Source organism: Rhinatrema bivittatum, chromosome 3, assembly GCF_901001135.1.
Source record: "Rhinatrema bivittatum chromosome 3, aRhiBiv1.1, whole genome shotgun sequence".
Classification (NCBI taxonomy): Eukaryota; Metazoa; Chordata; class Amphibia; order Gymnophiona; family Rhinatrematidae; genus Rhinatrema; species Rhinatrema bivittatum.
In genome coordinates this window covers 224,906,528-224,924,820 of record NC_042617.1, presented here as the reverse complement: position 1 = coordinate 224,924,820, position 18,293 = coordinate 224,906,528, and the positions used below count along the sequence as shown (strand labels likewise).

The window sequence follows — 18,293 nt, the reverse complement described above, 5'->3', positions numbered from 1 at the left end:
TCATCCACATGTATTGGCGCCATCATCTGATAGCACCAAGGACAAAATGTTTACTAGCTAGAATAGCCCTAAAACAGGAGCAGGTGAAGATGGTGTTGACTGACCAGTAAGGCTGGCAAGGATGCTTTAGAGTCAAGCCCTAAGTTTTTATCTTTTTCTGTTTTTTTCTTTAATTAATATGGTGCAAAAGAAGAAGAGTAAGGTAGCTTATCTCTCTGGCCTTACAATGCTAATTTCTGGGCTGCACAACATTCTTCCTGAAGAGACACCTGGCAAGGTGAAAGAGTCACTCTCTTTTAGCAATGAGGTTATCCTCATCAACGCTGCTACCTGCAAATTTTATCTGGCTTAGCAATGCAGCTGCCTCCTTTTCAAGTTTGGAGAGTTCTCATGTGGAGGTATGAGGAGGGTGCACTGCTGAAGGCGATGCTGAGATGGGGTCTGGAATAGATGACTGAGCTAGAAAGCAGCAGCATCCAGGTGGGACAGAGAAATCTTATGAACCAGTTCCTTGAAGCTGCTTCCAGTATAGCTCCCAAGTGTGGAGGTCTGGTGAGAAAGGCAGCCACAGGAATAACTTCCTTAGAAGACCTCAATGGTATTTGTTTTGTTGAGAAACTATTTTGGACATTTTTTTGAAGGATGCAGTTTCAAACTTTGAAGATCAGAATTCTTATTTATATGCTTCAAAAATTGAATTTTGCTTTAATCAAGGATATGTTCGTCAGTAATAAATTGGAAATAATGGAAAATAATTCCAGATATATAAGTTTGTATGTTATCAATTTTCCTAAAGCTAGAATGATCTCATGATATCAATGAGGAAATATTTTACAGAGACTCTTAGAATTTCTTTGGATGCTATTCCTCCTCTGACTAAAGTTGAATATGTTACATTTATGAGACATTTGAAAAAACAACAAGAAGGGGAAATGGAGGATCTTCCCCAAATGGATAAATTTGACATCTAGGCTATTTTAGAAACTATAGGAGGGACACTGATGGCTTCATTTGTTTTGGAAACGGAATTGGTGTTGAAGCTTAATATCGATCCTCATTTTTGGACATAAAATAAATATATATTTTGAGCTACTTATATCACTAGAAAGCGATTTTTGGAGCTGTACACAGAGGTAGATTTTAAAAGCCTTGCTCGCACATACACATGTAAGTGGCCCACACAAGAGCTCGCAAATTTTAAATAGCTGGGAAGGATGCATGTACATTCATATACGCATGTCCAGAAAAAGTATTTTATTTATTTATTTATTTAGAGTTTTATCTACCGACATTTGTAGGTACACCATGCCAATTTACATAGAACAGTATTTACAGGAAAGAGAGTTACAAAAAACTGGAGCATTGTTAACAAAAGAGTTAAGGAAAGAGTTAAGTAGGCAGAAAATGGGCAGGGTATGGGCATTCCAGAGGTGGGGCCAGCAATGACACACATAATTTTCCTCAGACAGTGCGTATATGTTACACACGTAACTTTGCTACAGCTCCTCAGTAAGTGTAAAAGTCAGGGAGAGAGAGAGACTCTTTATAATGCTCAGTCTGATATTCCATATATGCATCACCATAAGGGGGGACTTTGATTCGGGTGAGTTTTCAGGAGGTAGGTTGGGGTTTGGGAGGATGGTGTTGCAGAAACATTCAGAGGTATTCATTGTAAAACTGACATCATTAAAGAATTTTAGACCTTATAAGCATTAAAAATTCTAACAAGAAGAGTTGATTTGTTAGTTGACTTGCTGCATTGTACAAAACAACTCCTTTTCATCGCTTATAAGGACTAAAATTCTTTAATGATGTCAATTTTATAATGAATACCTCTGAATGCTTCTGAAACACGAAACCATCTCCCGAAAACTCTCCCTGAATCAAAGTACTCCCTTACAATGGTGCATGTATTCAGGCTGAGCCCTATAAAGAGTCAGTCTCTCTCTCTCCTCCGCGTGTGTACGATATGCATGTAAAGGCTGCAGACATATGCGTGAAGAGTATTTTAAAACCTACGCTTATACTTCATAAAATACGCGTATCTTTGTGCGCGGCGAGATATGGGCACACATGCAGCACTTTTAAAATCTACCCGACAGGTTCAGACTATTGGTGCAATTTTTTTTGTTAAATTTCCCAGTAAATGTATTGTACATTTTGAGGGAAATAAGTATGTTTTTATGATCGTGAACAATTGAAAAGTTTCCTTTTTGGAAAAGTTTCTATGCCTAAAGGTCCTCCCAATAAAGGTTGTGCTTTGCTTAAGGTGCATTTTTGTTTTTTTGTTTTCTTAACTGGGAGTCAATTAGTAATGGCTTGGAGGTGGTAAGCACTGAGGAAGCTTGGTCTCAGAGCACCTGGGGCTATGAGTTTTTATTCAATATTTGTTGATTATTCAATATTTGTTGATAGTTAATGTGGCTTTCAAAGCATACTTAACTTTCAATGCATATCCAGCATAGCTCTCTGCTTCAACGGCAGGGGAGAAGAAAAACTAATACTTCACGTATATCCAGCATAGCTCTCTGCTTCAACGGCAGGGGAGAAGAAAAACAACCAATAAGGGCTGAATAACATAGTCTGAATTATTTAGTCTTCGTAAACAAATAAACATGGGTGTAGCTGCTTATTGCGGCGGTTACTACCCCTAACTAATCAAGCTTGATATTTCACTCGGATGCAGCTCCATCACTGCTCTCTACATTAATGGTGGGGATGGAAGGGAAATAGAACCAAAGGTTACTAAGAGCCAAGAGAAACAGATAAGTATGAGAAAAAAGAAGTGTGAAGCTTTCTGGGCAGACTGGATGGGCCGATTGGTCGTCTTCTGCCGTGATTTCTATGTTTCTATGTCTATGTTTCTATGTAAATGAATACAGCTCGGTTTAGGTTCAAATTCTTTTCACTCCAGGTATTTCTTGGACTTGAGGTCAGATCATGTTTGTGGGTTTTTTTGTGTTTATTGATATTCTGGTTTTTTCCCTTGATTTTGTAAATGGTGTTTATGAACAGCAGAGTTGCTTACCTGTAACAGGTGTTCTCACAGGACAGCAGGATGTTAGTCCTCACATATGGGTGACATCATCAGGATGGAGCTCAATCACGGAACACTTTTGTCAAAGTTTCTAGAACTTTTGACTGGCACTACTGGGCATGCCCAGCATGGCACTAACCCTGCAGCCAGCAGGGGTCCCCCTTCAGACTCGTGTATAGCAAGAAGTACGTGCGAAAAATAAAATAAATTGCAAGCGAACCCAACTCCGTGGGGTGGTGGGCGGGTTTCGTGAGGACTAACATCCTGCTGTCCTGTGAGACACCTGTTACAGGTAAGCAACTCTGCTTTCTCACAGGACAAGCAGGATGGTAGTCCTCACATATGGGTGAGTAGCGAGCTGAGGATGCCCAAGCAATGCACCAAATGCACTCAAAGACATGCAACAGGCACAACAACAGGGGTGGATTTGGGTAAGAGGGCATCCTGAAAACCCTGAATGGGTCGTTGGCAGGATGTTGGGTAGTTAAGCTGAGAATAAGTTTCGTAGGATAGACTGGCCAAAAATGGAATCTTGCCGGCCAGCCTTATCCAAGCAATAATTGGCTGCGAAGGCATGGAGAGAGCTCCAGGTCACAGCCTTAAATATATCAATAAGTGGCACCGAACGAAGGTGTGCCACTGAGGTTGCCATGGCCCTAATAGAGTGTGCTTTCACACAGTCTCGTAGCAGAATGCCTGCTTGCTGGTAGCAAAAGGAGATACAGTCCGACAACCAGGAGGAAAGGGTCTGTTTTCCCACTGGATTTCCCAATTTGATGTTATCGAAAGAAACAAATAATTGAGTGGACTTCCTGTGGGCTGATATGCGCTCCAGATAAGGCTAGGGCACATTTACAGTCCAGGGAATGTAGAGCCTTTTCTCCTGGGTTTGAATAGGGCATTGGAAAGAAAGTAGGTAAGATGATGAATTGATTAAGATGAAATTCAGACAATATCTTTGGTAAAAACTTAGTGTTTGCGGAGGACCACTCTATCATGTAGAATTTTAGTGTAAGGTGGGTAGGTGATTATAGCGAGAAGAAAAATTACTTTCCAGGTAAGATAGCGGACATCACAGGAGAGGAGAGGCTCAAACGGAGGTTTCATGAGCCACCCTATACCACGTTAAGGTCCCAAGCAGGGGCCGGAGGGCTCAATGGAGGTTTCAGGTGGAGCAAACGTCTCATGAAGCGTGTGACTAAGGGCTTTGTCGAAATAGAGACATCTCCTACTCTGTTGTGGAAAGCGGCTACCACACTGACATGCACTCTCATAGAGAAAGTTTTCAGGCCTGATTCTGACAGATGCCAGAGATGGTCCAGAAACTTTGCAGTGGAAGAAGTGAAGGGGTCTATGGACATGGACGTGCACCAGACCGTAAAATGTTTCCACTTAGAATGATAAGAGCGTCTCGTGGAAGGCTTTCGTGAAGTTACCAGGACTCGGGATACCGACTCTGAAAGGTTAAGGGTTGGAGTATTAACCTATCAACATCCAGGCCGTGAGGGATACGGCCTGGAGCTTGGGGTGGCGAAGGCACCCGTTATTCTGAGTTATCAAAAGCGGATCCTCTCCTAGAGGGATGCGTCCGGGAGGATTGGGAACCAGACTTGGCGTAGCCAGTGAGGGGCTATCAGACTCATTCAGCCCTTGTCCCTTCGTAACTTCCCAAGAGTCTTCGATATGAGTGGAAGTGGAGGGTACGCGTAGAGGAGACCGCTGGACCACGAGAGGGCGAAAGCGTCCCTCGGCTGTGAGTGGCGGCTGCGAGTGAGGGAGCAGAAGTTCTCTACTTTGCGGTTGTGGATGGACACAAAGAGATCTATTTGTGGATACCCCCAACATTGGACGATTGTGTCCGCTACCTTGGGGTTGAGAGACCATTTGTGCGGATGGAAGGGTCGACTCAACTTGTCCGCTAGAACATTGTCCATGCCCGCCAAGTAGGTTGCTCTGAGGTACATCGAGTGCGAAAGAGCCCACACCCATATCTGTGCAGCTTCCTGACACAGAAGGTAGGAGCCCGTTCCCCCTTGCTTGTTGATGTACCGCATCACCACCTGGTTGTCGGTCTGAATCAGGATTGCCTTGCTTGAGAGGCAATTCTGAAAGACTCTGAGGGCATATCTGATCGCCCGAAGCTCCAGGAAATTTATCTGATGTTTGGCTTCCCCTGGAGACCAGGTTCCCTGAGTCTGGAGGCCGTCAACATGAGCACCCCAACCTAAGTTGGAGGTGTCTGTTGTCAGGATAATTTGAGGTTCTGGAATTTGAAAGGGAAGGGGACTTTGAATGATAAGCCTGAACCCACTGGGACTTCAGAGTCCATTGCATGACTCTCATGGCGAGGCGTGCCATTGGACTGACATGTGCAGAGGATGCCATATGACCCAGCAAAATGAGGAAATGACAAGCTGTCGTGTAATCTCGATCATGGAGGCACTGCGCTAGGGACATGAGACTACAAGCTTGATCTTGAGGGAGGAATGCTTTCACCTGCACGTTGTCCAGGTCGGCTCCTATGAAGGATAGGGCTTGAGATGGAACTAGGCTGGACTTGGGATAGTTGATCAGAAACCCGAGAGACAGCAATGTATGGAGAGTTAGACTTAAGGAGGCTAGTGTGTCCTTTTGAGTTGGAGCCCTTATCAGCCAATCGTCGAGATAAGGGTAGACATGGATGCCCTGACACCTCAGGTAGACTGCAACCACTACAAGGCACTTGGTAAAGACTCGAGGTGCGGATGCTAGGCTGAAGGGTAGTACCCAGTACTGGAAGTGCAGGGGGCCGACTAGGAATCAAAGGAATTTGCAGTGAGACAGAGTGATCGAGATGTGTGTGTACGCGTCTTGAAGATCCAGAAAGCAAAGCCAATCATCTCTCTTTGCAGAAGAGGAAGTAGAGAGCCCATCCTGAACTTTTCCTTCTGTAGATACTTGTTTAAGGCACACAGGTCCAGTATTGGACGAATGCCTCCTGACTTTTTTGGAATGAGGAAATACTGGGAATAAAACCCCTGCCCCTGCTGGGAGAGGGGCACCGGTTCTATCGCCTGGGATTTCACAGGAGGGTTGAAACCTCCTCCTCCAGAAGAGAGGAGTGATCGGATGATCCACACGTCGGCCGAGGTGGGGAGTCTGCTGGTACAGACAGGAAGTTGAGGTGGTAACCTTGTGTCAGTAGAGCAAGTACCCACTGATCTGAAGTGATCGTGTGCCATATGTTGGTGAAGTGGCACAACCAACTGCCGACGGGAACGGACAGTAGAGGAGGTTGGCTTATGCTCTCCAGCGAGGAGTCAAGATCCAGCAGCTGGGCCTGGTGGATGAGCTGGCTGAGTTTTCTGAGGCCTGGATTGTCTGGACTGACCTTTCTGGTAAGGTCTGGAGGGGCGACCTCGAGTAGCAGGAGGATAATATCTCCATGGCATGAAGGACGGCCGCTTAGACTCTCTTCGGAATGTCCTTTTAGAGGTGGACAGAAAATCAGAACTGTGGAGATGTGAGCTTTTTCTCTTTGGTTGGCAAGCCACAAAGAAGTTGAATCTGCATCAACACTTCTCAGTATTTGTTTTTCTGAACAGACACTAAGTCTGTTTGTGTCTGCATTCCTCAAGCTTTTGCCTTGTACATACAGACCTTGCTCGTAGCACAAACTACCTTTGCCCTAAATACAGAATGCCTGCTTTCTCTCACAAAGATATTAACATGAGTTAATCATAATAATCCTTAGTAGCTATGTCTCAGAGAGTATTGTTGTTATCAAGGATGTGATTGTATACACAAATAATATGTAACGCAGCACAATAAAAGGCCTGCCTGAAGTGACTTCGGGATGGGTTCCTAGCTTCATTAGAATCCTGTCTGACGTCTCTTGCTTCCGTGCATCTCGCATTACAACATCTGGTAACCCCGATGTGAACATGATTACTTGCCATGAAGGATCTCGACCTGGCCCTGGATAAGGATCCCTTCAAGCTGATAGTGGAAGACGTCTATGACAGCTCCTCCATGATCGGCAAGGATCTGCTGAAGATCGGAGGTGACTCACAGGGGCAGGCCGGCAGAATCTCCGAGCTGCAGTTTAAAATCATCCGCATCCTGGAACTGCTGGAAGCCCTGGTGAACCAGTGCAGCCAGAGCAAGGAGGAGGAGGTGAGACTGGAAGGAGATAATCTGAAGATGGAGCTGGAGCGACTGTCGGAGGACAGGGCGAGAGGTAAGAAGGGGCAGCCAAACCTTGTAATAGATATAGATATGGTTTCAGAACCGACACAGGCAGAAATGCTTATACCAGTAGCAGAAAAGCAGAGTAGGAATTCTGACAATGTATGCCAGTCTCCAGATGCTTTCTGTCAGCAGGAGACTTTAGCTCCCACTGCACCTCCCTGTGCTCTCCCTCCCTCCCCCCTTCATCCTATACCACTGAATATCTCGCTATGCAGACACAGAAAGTTAGTGACCAGCCTTTAAAGGCAGCTGGATATACTCCTAATTTAATTTCAGAGCACCAACTCCCCACTATCTCCTTACTGAATCAGCCTGGTGCATACCCCTACTCATTCGGGCCGGAAGAGCCAAGGTGCACCGCCTCAGCAAAGAAATACGCTCCCACATTCGTGAGTGGGGGAGGGAACTGTCAGCTCAGCAGATGTTTCATGCACAAGAGTTACAGAAAATAGTAAGTAATCCTTTCTTTACAAAAGGAGGGGCAATTAACGCCAGTCTAGGAGATATAGAAAATATGTTGAAAGAAATAGAAAACCGGTGCCCGTGGTATCCAGAGGCTGGTACTTTGGATATCCAGGACTGGATCAACTCAGGGAATGCCTTGCACGCACCCCCGCGTGCCTCAATACAACATCTATTGCTTTGGCAAAAATGCACAGAAGCGATAGAATATCTGGGGACACACACTCACAAGGCACCGTCCCTAACCGAGCCTTCCGTGGCATCCTCCGAGTCTGCCTCGGGGGAAGAATCCCAGGAAACCACAGAGACTGAAATCAAAGGCACTAACTTCCCTCCGCCTTCCCCTCCTACCCTCTCACCGCCCACGGGCTCCCTGTACCCCCAGCTGCCATTGCCTGTGACAGTCGTTGATTCTGCATCACCGATTTGTCCAGATAAATTACCATCTCAACATGCTGCTCCCAGTAACGATTTATGTGGTGCGGTCTGCATGGGGTTTCCCCAAGAACAGGTGAAAGGAAATCTCACAGGAGAGGAATTATTAGAGGGGCTTCAAGCATTTCCCATCATGAAGGTCCATAATGCCGAGGGTGGGATTCAGTATCAGTGGTCAGCACTCCCTTATACTATTTTAAGGGAACTTCGAAAGAGCATCACAGACACAGGTATTCATTCCACCTATATTCTTGGGATGTTAGCAGGAATTGCGAATGGCTATAAATTCATTCCCCAGGATTGGAAAGATCTGGCCCGTATGCTCCTTACCCCTGCTCAGTATGTGGTTTGGGACTCAGAATATCAAAGGGAAGCCCTCATAACTGGAAATGCCCCGGGAAGGGAAGCATACAAAGGAACCGATTCTTGTATGCACAGGGATGCTGGGTGACCAAGATTACCCCTGCAGATGCCATTGTTTGGATTTTCAAGTTCATGATGCAGTTTTATTAGTCCCTACATTCCAAGTGTTTTGCAGCGTTTTAAAGCTAGTCTGATAATGTTTAACGTCCCAAGAATGGAATCTAGATCACTGGAGACCTATCCCAGCCCCACGTTAATATTCTCCAACCTAGTGACTGCCCAGGAGACAAGCCTTAGTGATATAAGCTCAGTATTAGAAGCGAGTGCCTTCATATTAATTTGTGAAGTTTTCTGCATGAATGAATTGTGTGGGCGGAGCGGAATGTGTTTACAAGCTGGTATGAGAACGGAAGTTTTTTTTCAGCTTCAGTTCTACAACAATCGCAGCAGTTTATTAAGCATAAAAAGACAGGAAAATCTCCAACATAATATTTGCATTATTTTATAATAACACACGAAAGCATGAGATGAGTACAGGATCAGATTCTGAAGCGGCAGTATCAGTCCTACGCTCCCATCCTCCTGAGGGGAGTCAAGAATCAGAATTTAACACTTGGATAAGCTATAGCACAAGGAAGCCTGTCTCTTATATAGAAGTAAAAGATTTTCTTTTTCAAATTGTCCAGCATACTTAATGAATGTTTATTCAGAAGTGATACTAGTTTGTTTGCCATGTTTAGATTTAATTTCTGAGTGTCTTTCTTTTTGAACGGAGTGGATGTTTGGCAGAGTTCTGAAATGAGATAATTTCTTTTTACTTTTTCTACTTTCTTCCTATTTTGTTTAGTGTTCCTGTTTTGCTTTCTGCCCTGCACTATGGAATTGTAAGAACAATTAGATTTAATTTCAGGCATTGTTTGATATTGACAAAGTACTTATTAGTGTTAAAAGTTTAGAACTTGAAAATGCTAAATCAGTTAAGGGTTAACAGCAGAAGATCAGTAGCAAGAGAGAAGGGGGGGGTCGAGCCAATGTGGGTAAATGCTGAGAAGTGCTTTCTCTAGTGAGCTGAAAAAAAAATTAAGTTTCGTTTGGTTTAAACAGAGCAGGCAGTTTATGTAGCGCTACAGCATGAAGCAAACGTAACTCTTACATTAATGACGCAATTCAATAGTTGAGATACTTATTTTATATGCATGTGTAATCTGTCCTTTATTTTTTTTCACTTCCCTTTCGCAAATTCTTGTTTCATTACTGGCTGTTAGCTTTAAGTTGGTAAATTGTTTTTTCTAAAGCATTCTACATTTAAATTTATTATATCACAGATACAGGAAAGTTACAAGCAGTACTATCAGTTTTTTTCTTTTCTTTTCATATGTTCTCCATTCCCCTTACGAGTGGCAATTAAGGGTTAACAACAGAAAGACAGAGTTAGAGGGAGCACTAGTGTAGGAATGCAGAACAGCGTTTCTTAAGAGAAAATAAACAGAGGAGAGAACTCCATTCAATGAATTAATCCTTTAAGTTTAGAAACAGATTCCTGAAGAATTTAAAGATATTAAGAATAATCATAGCCATAATTTAGCAAGAAAGTTTAACTTCATTTACAGTGAATAAAAATGTGTCTTGCCAGTACAGGAAGTGCGGAGTTGAAGGAGTTTTTTTTTTAAGACAAAGAATTGAGATTGTTTTGAAAGTGCAGAGAGACATTGAAAAAGTTACGATTCCTATTCTTTGACAAGCAATTACTGATAGGGGTTGATACATCTGGGGCAAACCCCTCCGACCTTTTTCTTGCAAATCCAAATTGATTTTATTAAATTGTATAGTAGAATTTATTCTCCAAGGTTAAAAACTAAAACTGGTAATAATTTTGCTGTGTGCCAGATTTTAATATTTTCCAGATTGACAGCCTTCCCGCCATGAGAGATGTGAAGATGAACACTTTGCACCTTGTTTTTTTTTCATTTTTAAACAGAATTCTGATTTTTGTTCTCTACTGTGTCGATCCAAACATTTTTTTTAAAATATTTTTCAAACATTTTTTCACACTTTTTGCCAAACATTTTCTAACCACTTTTTGGTTTAATTTTTTTAGCTCAAAAATATGTGTTCATTGTATGTCTTCTGTCTTTTGTGCTATGTGTATGTCCTGACACCCGAATAATGTTGTGAGTGAAATATATGTTTTTATGTAATTGTCTGTACACTTAAGTCGTTTCTTCATTGTTATTTAATAATAAAGTGGGAAAACATTATATAGATTAGTAATAGTAGAGTTATAGCCATGATAACATCTTCTCATTAATTAATTTGAATTTGAATCTTTCATATTAGGTCTTTTGATCCACAAAAACACATATCTCACTTAATAAAGAGTTAAGAGGCTATGCTTCGACATCCAAGAAATACTGAAAGAAATGAATACACCATTGATTTTCAGAAATCATCCCATCAAGCCTTTTCCATGCCTTTGCCACAGAAATCATGCCTTTACCGCATAAGTCATGCCTTTGCCACAGAGGACATCTTGCACCTGCACCCATCATTATCTGAACTGTTGCTACTTTTTGCCTGATTTTCTCTTTGCATTTGTTTTGCTCTAGATGTGTTTCCTTTGCTTAGATGAGAATGTATTACCCCTTTGCTCAAAGATTGCAATCAGTATTTTCCTTTATTAGATGCACAATTTCACAAAATTTAAATCCATAAAACTCCTCACAGAAGAGGTCTCAGAAAGATAATTCTTATTGTATTACTTTGTATTGTTATTTTAATATGTTGTTGCTGCTGCTGTATTCAATGCTTGCCCAATCTTGCTAACATACTTTTACCTAAATCGCAACATAAGGATTTCCTTTAAAATTTAAAGGAAAGGATGAGATGTGGAGATGAGGGCTTTTTCTCTTTGGTTGGCAAGCTACAAAGAAGCTGAATCTGCATCAACACTTCTCAGTATTTGCTTATCTGAACAGACACTAAGTCTGTTTGTGTCTGCATTCCTCAAGCATTTGCCTTGTACATACAGACCTTGCTCTTAGCACAAACTACCTTTGCCCTAAATACAGAATGCTTGCTTTCTCTCACAAAGATAGTAACATGAGTTAATCATAATAATCCTTAGTAGCTATGTCTCAGAGAGTATTGTTGTTATCAAGGAGGTGATTGTATACACAAATAATATGTAAAACAGTGCAATAAAAGGCCTGCCTGAAGTGACTTCGGGATGGCTTCCTGGCTTCATTAGAATCCTGTCTGACGTCTCTTGCTTCCGTGCATCTCGCATTACAACAAGAACGCACCGACGAAAGTTGGCGTAGCATCTCGTGGTGGTCTTTGAGCTGTGCTACAATCTCCTGGATTTTGTCCCCAAAGAGATTATTCTCCAGCGCAGGACAGGTCAGCCAACCGGTCCTGTACTTCTGGTCTTAAGTCAGAGGACTTCAGCCACGCCCATCTTCGTAAACTAATCCCCGCTGCGGACACCGTAGAAGCAGTGTAAAAAATGTCATACGCAGCGCAGACCTTATGCTTGCCAGCATCTAGACCCTTCTGAGCCAGGGTATTGAGTTGATCCTGAAGCTGGTCGGGTAAAGTCTCAGAAAATTCTTGGATCTTTTTAAATAGGTCCCTGTTATACTGGGTCATGTATATCTGGTAGGAAGCAATGCGAGAAATAAGCATTGAGCCATGGAAAACATGATGGCCAGTTGCATGCAGGGACCTCTGTTCTTTCCCTGGATGTATGGAAGAATGAGGCTTAGAATGTCGTGGCTTTTTCTGGGCTGATTCTACAACCACAGAATGGTGATCCAGTTGTGGTTTTTGGAAACCAGGGGCTGTCTATACCAGGTAGGTGGCATCTGTTTTTCGATTCACTGGTGGTACAGATCCTGGATGCTTCCAATTCCTCTTCAACAAGTCCAGGAGGACTTTATGAATGGGTATGGACATGATCTCCTTGGGTGCATCTACGAATTTGAGCACTTCCAGCATCTTGTGTCTGGAGTCCTCTTCCATCTGAAGTTGGAATGGTATAGCTTCAGACATTTCCTTTATAAAATTAATAAAGGACAGGACCTCTGGAGGAGAATGTCTTCTCTCCTCAGGGGGATGGTTCTGAAGGTAGATCATCAGAATCCTAGGAAGAACCATTGGTCCAAGGATCGTAAGGCTGATCACCTGCTCCCATAGGATCTCCAGAGGGAAGTAATGGTGTTATTCCTGAAGGATCTTGTCTAGGCACCGATGGCATCGATGGAGGCACTGATTGAGGATGATGCAGTACTGATGGTATTGGTGACATCAATGGGCGAGTCTGAGGCAAGATCCCAGACGGCCTGGGCATAGGTTCCGGCCTCGGTGCTTCATCATCGTCTGATGACAAAGGAATTGGGGTGGAAAGTGTTGGACATATCTGTATCCTCTGTTCCACCGGTGTAAGGGCACCGATCAACACATCCAGCCTGCCGAGTAGCGGTACGAGCATCCTGGGAATCGGGTTGGCGACTGGAGCTGGCATCATTGCAGGCGTCGATGGAGGCTAGAAGCCCTGCAGTGCCTTTCTGATGGCCTCTTGGATCATCCGATCCAATTCCTCACGGAAGCCTGGGGCGTGGAACCCCAGCTCCGGAGTAGGAGGCAGCACTGGTGTAGCCGTTGGGTCCACCCATGAAAGTGGAGTCGCGGTTCCCTGCACCAATGAAGGTGCGGAACGCATTGGTGACCCAGTCTCAGAGGAGGATAGGGCCTTCTCTGGACGGGATTTCTTTGTCAGTGGCTCTGTTGACGCCAATACCGAGGGCTTGCCTGGATCAGCAGACTGAGCCTTCCGATGTCGGTGTCAACGCTTTTCACGATGTTCTCCTCGGTCCTTCTCCGCAGCCGAAGAGGAAGAAGTCAATGCCTTCGGAGTAGTTGGTGCCGGGTGGACAGCACTGGTGTCGCGCTACTGGCGAGAGGTCGATGGCACTGGCTCCGACGATGTTCAAAGCACTCGATGGACTCGCTGGCTTTGCCTGAAAAAGAAACTCCATCTTCTCTGAGTGGGCCTTATGGCCCTTCAGTGTCATTTGGGCACATTTGGTGCAAATTAAGATGTTGTGATCTGATCCCAAACACAACACACAGACCCTATGCGGGTCTGTGATGTACATTGTCTGAGGACAATCGGTGCACCGACAGAAACCAGACGCCATGGCTTTGACAAAAATTTAACCGCAGTGTGGTTGATGGCCAGTAGGCCCCGAAGGGAAAACGTGATGGAAATCGACCGCAAATGAGGGTAAAGTCTTACCTTATGACCATGGACTATGGAATCGATAGGGGGACCCATATGGGGTAGAATTTTTTTTGAAATTTTAGAAATAAGTTCCATGAGGAAAATTCCTGTCAGGAATCTCTAGAGAGCTCCTTAGCCTGGGTGGCTACTGCTGCGCAGAAAAAAGAGAGACTGAAGGGGGACCCCTGCTGGATGAAGGGTTAGTGCCATGCTGGCCATGCCCAGTAGGTGCCAGTCAAAGTTCTAGAAACTTTGACAAAAGTGTTCCATGAATGGGCTCCATCCTGATGATGTCACCCATATGTGAGGACTACCATCCTGCTTGTCCTGTGTGAATGTCATTTCTTGGATTTTCTTATCTTGTATGTATTATTGAATTGAAAATTTAAAAAATTAGATAAAAAAACTAACCCAGGGGTAGGCAACTCTGGTCCTGGAGTGGCACAAACAGATCTGGTTTTCAGATATATACAATGAATAAGCAAGAGAAATATTTGCATACACTACATTCACTGCATATTAATGGTAGAGATCCTGAAAATCAGATGTGCCTGTGGCATTCGAGGACTGGAGATGCCTAGCCCTGCCCTAGAAGGACTTTCTGCTCGTATGCAGTTGGCAGAAAAATATCTAACTCCATGGGGAGTTGGGAGGGTATACATGGCTGAGTTATCCTACTATTACAAAGATCACCAGTTACAGGTAAGCAACTTTGCTTTTTCCAAAGACAAGCAGGATGAATCACTTTATGCTCCATTGCCTCAGGTACAAACTTACAGGCCGATACAGTAAAGCGTGGCCGCGGTTACCCTGTTTTTAACCCACTTTGTATGCACATTTTGCACTTATTGAAATCGACGCGTATCCTTTTCCGCCCGCCGTATGTATATGATATGTTAATGATCGGATTAGCTATTCCTTCCGATACAGTAATGTGCGCCCAGATTATCGCCTTTTTAACCAGCTATTTTGCCACGTCTTTAACCTGCAAATTTACCGCCTACCCTGACCCTGGCGTTAGTGCGGTGAACTTAGCCGCCCAGTCCCAAACCAACCCAATCCACAGAAAAAAATGCTTCTCGCACAAGGGAGAAAAAAGTAATCTAACCTGGCACCAAAGTGCTTAACCTCAGAGTACTTCGGTTCCGTAGGGAAGAACGGACACCGTTTCCGGGGGCTCCTCTGGCCTTCTCGTGGGTCTGGGCTCCTTGTCGCCGCTGACTTCCAGTGGGCACAAGCTCCTGTATCAGGCCCTATCCCTACACACCATACGCCGTGACCTCGGACGTCCAGCCGGGCGCTCAGGTCGTGGCGTGAGTTCATGCACCTTCCCGCTGCCTTGAGCGCCCAACTTATACGTCCAGACGGGCGCTCAAGGCAGCGGGAAGGTGCATGAACGCACGCCGTGACCTGAGCGCTCGGCTGGACGTCCGAGGTCACAATTATTACAAAAAATAAAGCAAGGTGCAGGGCAAAAATCATTTCTGTATTATGCTCGGGCATCGGGGATTGCCAGCTTGACTCTTTCACAGAAGGCAAGCGTCAGGCAAACCCCAGGAGCCGGCGATCGGCGGCAGGAAGCGCAACAAAGCACCTGTGAGCACAGCTCAGATTTTCCGCCTCCTTCGGACGGGAGAGAGACGAAATTTAATGGGCAAACTTTTCCCCAGCCCCTGCTCACCTGCCCTGGCCGCGGCCACGCAAGCCCCCAACAGCAGCAGCAGAAGGGCGTCCATGGGTGCCGGTCTCACGTGCGGGCGCGCTGACAGCTCCGGAGCAGCCCCAGTCCTCTCTCCCCTCCTCCCAAGGCGCGCACCGCGGCTCCCCGGCCTCCCAGGGGCAGCCAGCGGCGAGAGCGGATTCAGCAGCCCGGGGCAGATCGGGCGCTCCCCATGCGAGGCGGCTTCCAGCAGCCCCCGCCGGCGAAGGTGCATAAACACACGCCGCGACCTGAGCGCCCAAATTGGATGTACAGGCGGGCGCTCAAGGCAGTGAGAAGGTACCGAAAAGAAACTACTCTATGTAGAAATAAACAAAAAAATCTATCAAACTGTAGGTACTGAAACACAGCACCAAACAGAACACCTTCCCGCTGCCTTGAGCGCCCGCCTGTACGTCCAATTTGGGTGCTCAAGGCAGCAAAGGTGCATGAACGCACGCCGCGACCTGAGTGCCTGGCTGGACATCCGAGGTCACGGCGTGCGTTCATGCACCTTCGCTGCCTTGAGCGCCCAAATTGGACATACAGGCGGGTGCTCAAGGCAGCGGGAAGGTGTGTGAACGCACGCTGCGACCTGAGCTGCTGATGCCGCTCTCGCTGCCGGCTGCCCTACATTCTCTTTAAGACAAATCACACGAAAAGAGGAATTGGCAGAAAGTAGTTAAACAAAACATTTGTAATCAATTTTCATAAAGATTTCTTAGTGCTCAGTGCCCAAAGTTACTATCATGGTGAGTGTCAGTACCTAAGCAGTAGTGAGAGGTAAATATATCCTTTCAATTCCATGGATGTGTAACCCACAGCCAGTCTGGTCAGCTGTAAGTTCTGGGGTATATGTCAGCCAGTTCAGCTAGTGAGAAAGAATTAGGGGAGGATCCATGCAATGCAAACCCCTCCCACTGAGAGTGCTGGGATGGACACTCCTCTCCTGTGAGGTTATAAAGCAGCTTTTTGCAGAGAGTTCATGGGGGTAGTATAGTTTACTGTTTTGGAGGAAGGTTGGAGTTTTCCCCTCAGTTGCATTTTTGGCCTGTCTGGAAGCCTGGACTCCATAGCCCGGGAGTGGGTGGGAGGAATGGCAATGTAGAACCCCAACGAAGCAAGGCCGCTACGGGAGCCAATCCCCGTAGTGGTGAAGAGGAAAACCCGACCCCGACGGTGCAAGGCCGCTATGGGAGCCCATCCCCGTAGTGGTGAAGAGGAAAACCCGATCCCTAGCGGCGAAGAGAAAACCCGACCCCCCGACTGAGGCGCCCATTCCTGTGGCGCCGAAAAAAGAAGGCCCGCCGGATTAACTGGAGCCCATCCCTGCAGTGAAGGAAGAAGTTGTTTTTGGTGAGAGCTGGTGTGTCTGTGTGTGAATGGATGCATGGGTGAGAGCTTGTGTCTGAGGGTATGAATGGGTGCCTGGGTGAGAGATTGTGTCTGTGAATGGATGCATGGTTGAGAACTTGTGTCTGAGGTTGTGAATGGGTGAGAGCTTGTGGGTGTGAATGGAAGCCTGGATGAGAGCTGGTGTGAATGGGTGCTTGGGTGAGAGCTTGTGGGGGTGAATGGGTGCTTGGGTGAGAGCTTGTGTCAGTACGTGTAAATGGAAACCTAGGTGAGAGCTTGTGGGTGTGAATGGGTGCTTGGGTGAGAGCTAGTGTGTGTGTGTGTGGGTGTGAAAGAAAGCCTGGGTGAGAGTTGGTGTGAATGGGTGCCTGGGTGAGAGCTTGTATCTGAGGTTGTGAATGGGTGTGAGCTTGTGTCTGTGGGTGTGAATGGATGAGAGTTGATGTGAATGGTTGCGTGGGTGAGAGCTTGTGCCTGTAGGTGTGAATGGAAGCCTGGGTGAGAACTTGTGTCTGTTGGTGTGAATGGAAGCCTGGGTGAGAGCTTGTGTCTGTGGGGTGTGAATGGAAGCCTGGGTGAGAGCTTGTGTCTGTAGTTGTGAATGGAAGCCTGGGTGAGAGCTTGTGTCTGTGGGTGTGAATGGAAGCCTGGGTGAGAGTTTGTGTCTGTGGGTGTGAATGGGTGAGAGCTTGTGTGTGGGGGTGTGAATGGGTGAGAGCTTGTGAGTGGGTGCTTGGGTGAGAGCTTTTCTGTGTGATTGAGACTGGTCAGGAAGGTGATGTGTTTCTGTGTGAGAGAGCGAGACTGGTCAGAAAGGTGATGTGTTTCTGTGTGAGAGAGCGAGACTGGTCAGGAAGGTGATGTGTTTCTGTTTGAGAGAGAGACTGGTCAGGAAGGTGATGTGTTTCTGTGTGAGAGAGAGAGACTAGTCAGGAAGATGACTGGTCATGGGGTCATGAGGTCTAATTGGGGGTGTGTGTGTTGTGAGTGACTGGTTGTGGGCGCTAAGGAAGAAGATTGAGGATAGAGCTTCAGCAGCCCTTGCTGCTTCTGGTGAGTGCTATTGGCCTGAAAGGGAAAGGAGTAGGAGAGTTGCTGGAGAGGGTAAGTAAAGGTGGCTTTTTAAATTTATTTTTCTTGATTGACTGCCATTTTAATTATTGGGTATTATGCGATGTCTGCTGTTTTGAAATATTTTATTGATATTTGGACATGTTTTAATAATTTTTATGAATGTTTAAATGAATATTATTCTGTTCAGCAGCTGTTTTGTAACATTTTTGGTATAACTTTACAATTATTTCTGTGTGGGGCTCTGTAGCAGCTTGGCTTATTCTGTTTTCCCAATAGGAAATGTATTAGTGTTTAGGGACTGGTTTAATAGTTGTGTTTTTTAGAAAGGGTTGTTACTGTTTGCGTGTGTTCCATAA

General features: G+C 45.3%; 1 protein-coding gene across 1 annotated transcript in view; it reads right to left on the bottom strand.

The window, feature by feature from the left end:
• Positions 1 to 18,293, bottom strand: part of LOC115087279 (lysosomal-trafficking regulator-like) — a 1,534,685-nt gene that overhangs the window by 943,259 nt on the left and 573,133 nt on the right.